Genomic DNA, 2,804 nt, shown 5'->3' with positions numbered 1-2,804 from the left:
ACTTAAGCAGTACCTTTGTTTCTCCAAACATTATGCTTGTTGTTTAGGCAAAGTAAAAAATATACTTTGGTTTGAAAAGAGGAAAGAACTAGGTCTAATAATGCCCAAGTTTTTATTTTTTCAAAGAAAATTAAGCAGTCTCTACAGCCTTGGAAGAGGACGGAGCTATCTAGCCAAAAGGCATGATTAGGCCTGTTTCCATTGGCCTGAGCTTAAATACATATTTTTCCTAGGTAATTTTTACATTCCTGGGGATTTGGTCCCTCCAGAGCTGGATGACCTTTCAACTTTCCAGCAGGATATTTCATTTCAGCAAGATATCAGTGCTCTTTTCCAGCAGCAATGACACTAACTGAAGGAGGGTGCACAAACGTCATTTTAATACCTTTAATTTTTTCACCTGTTTATCAAGAATTACCCTACATTTAATTTTGTCTTTTCAGAGGGACAGAGCTCCGAATTGCCTGGTTGCCAGTGCAGCACAGGGAGCAGGGAATGATGTCATGGGACTGCACACAGCAGCTTCACAGGCAGAATTAGACAGGAATCATTACAATATTTAGTCAAACTTTTACTAGTTAAGGATCCAGATCAAATTAGTAATGGAAATAAAAAGTTTTCTGTGTCCTTCTTCATATTTGCCTGAATAATAGCTATTCTTGGAGGTCTACAGACAGTCACTTTGACTTCTTTACCTTTCTTCTTCTAATAAGCATTATTTATTATCACAGACGTTTTATTTTGTTAAAAATAATATCAAAATACTGTATATAACACAGATTGACACTAATCAAATCACAATAATATCTAAAGAGTCATCAGTAGAATCAAGACATATCTGATGCCAATTTGTTGGTAATAGTAGGCATATCTTGAAAAAGGTTTTTGGGGGATTTATTTACAAATACTGTGCAAAAAAATATTTTAGGTACATTTTTGGAATTAAATCTATCCATATTGATTTGGGGTAAGGTGTAGAAAAATAGGAGGTGCATAAATGATATTCAATAAAAAATAGCCTACATTTCTACTTGTAAAGGGAAATTAAAGAAAGTGCATTTTTTCCCAAAATGTATGTCAAACTTTGAAGATTACCGTATTTAAAGAAAAGAAAATGTACTTTACTCAAGTTGCCTAGTTTCAAACAAAAACAGAAAACAACAACAACAAAAAAAAGCCAAAAGTAAACGTAACATTAGGGAAGAGCACACTAGTCAAGATTATGCAGTAACTGCAGAGCTGAAATTCATAAAGCTCAGTGGAAATCCACAGCAACAAATGAAATGTAAATATTGAATATGATTGCTATTTTTGTGTTTCTATTTGGGGTAAATCTAGTCTTCAGTAAATTGTTTTCTGCTTTCCATGCTATGCTTTGAACAAGCTCAGTATCATAGTAATTATTTAACTGAAAACCAGGTTTCGAGTGAGAAATGTTCCCTACAGTCATCCTCTGTTCAACCAACATCCGTCCTCCTGTGGGACATCCCCAGACAGACAGAGGATCAAGAAATGGATGGATGAAAGCATGGATGGACTGATTAATGGATGGAAGCTCTATAAACATGTAAATCTGACCTTACAGTGTTTCAAAGCTGCTGCATTGGCTGAATGAAGCTGTGCTGCTTTAAAAAGCTTCTTCGCCTGCTCAGTCAACTCTCCTTTTACACTGAAAGACGTTTTCAGACAGAAGAGGCTTTGATACACAAATACCACACAACCCTTGCAGAGAAAAAAAACCTTTACTTACCCACTACCCCTTGTAAACCCCCTTTGCTGCCATTATCACTGTGTGTGTGTCCTTGGGAGAGGAGGTGGGAATCTCCAGGGACAGAATCCCTTTTACCTGTTTTTCCATTACGGCAACAGACCCCTACATAGGTACTCACACATACCTGCCTTTGCTACCTGTGTTTCTGGAGACCGAAGCAATTACATATAAGCTGTGAAACTAAAAGTCAATAAAGAATCTCATGTTTTATATTTAATTTTATCTTTATTATCTTTAATTATAAACAATGCTTGGAAATGTGCTCCTTGTTATGATATGCACTGAAAAATATACAGATCAAAACAACATTGATTGTGGACATGTTTCTGATAATGAAGATACCGAAGCTTACCTCTATTTTTTGCATCCTGTACAGTGTCTGTGATAAATGTAGTTTATGTTGCTTGAAAAACCTAAAGAGCAGAGAGTATTTTAACTGAAGTAGGAAAACCCTTATAAATTCCCTGTATCCCTAATTCTGACTTGAACTTTAGATGTTTTGCCCCACTTTGATTTTTAAATCTAACATGACTACATTAAGATGTTTACAGGTCTTCTTTTTTCCCCAAAGCTAACCTTAAGTAAAAGTATTTTGAGAGGTAAGACCAAGCCCAGTCTCTGAAGACTGAAATTAATGTGTGCTGTCACTGCATATTCATCCAGGAGGAATGAATCCTGTAAATCCAATGACTTGACGCATTCAGCTGGTTTTCCTTAGACACAATACTTTTAACCAGTCTGTATGATTTGATTGTTTTGTGTCTGTGAAGTTCCTTGAGATGAGAAAAGTTGTAAATTGGTGATATATTTATAAACTGAACTGAATATTCTTATATTCATGTTTATGCCATGCAGTCTTTATAAAATAAATAATTGATTTCTAGAAATTTTCTTAACTGGTCTGAAATATTTAGGGGGGAAAATTCTAGCTATTGGCCTGAATCTGATGCGGTTCAATAATCACGTCATATGGGTACCAAAACCCCAGTAAAGAGGATAAACATTTGACCATACTTTATTACAATGTTATAGT

Source organism: Cyprinodon variegatus, unplaced genomic scaffold (assembly GCF_000732505.1).
Source record: "Cyprinodon variegatus isolate N-32 unplaced genomic scaffold, C_variegatus-1.0 Scaffold516, whole genome shotgun sequence".
In the NCBI taxonomy this organism is placed as follows: Eukaryota; Metazoa; Chordata; class Actinopteri; order Cyprinodontiformes; family Cyprinodontidae; genus Cyprinodon; species Cyprinodon variegatus.
The sequence above is the reverse complement of the archived record's forward strand: the minus strand, read 5'-3'. Positions refer to the sequence as shown.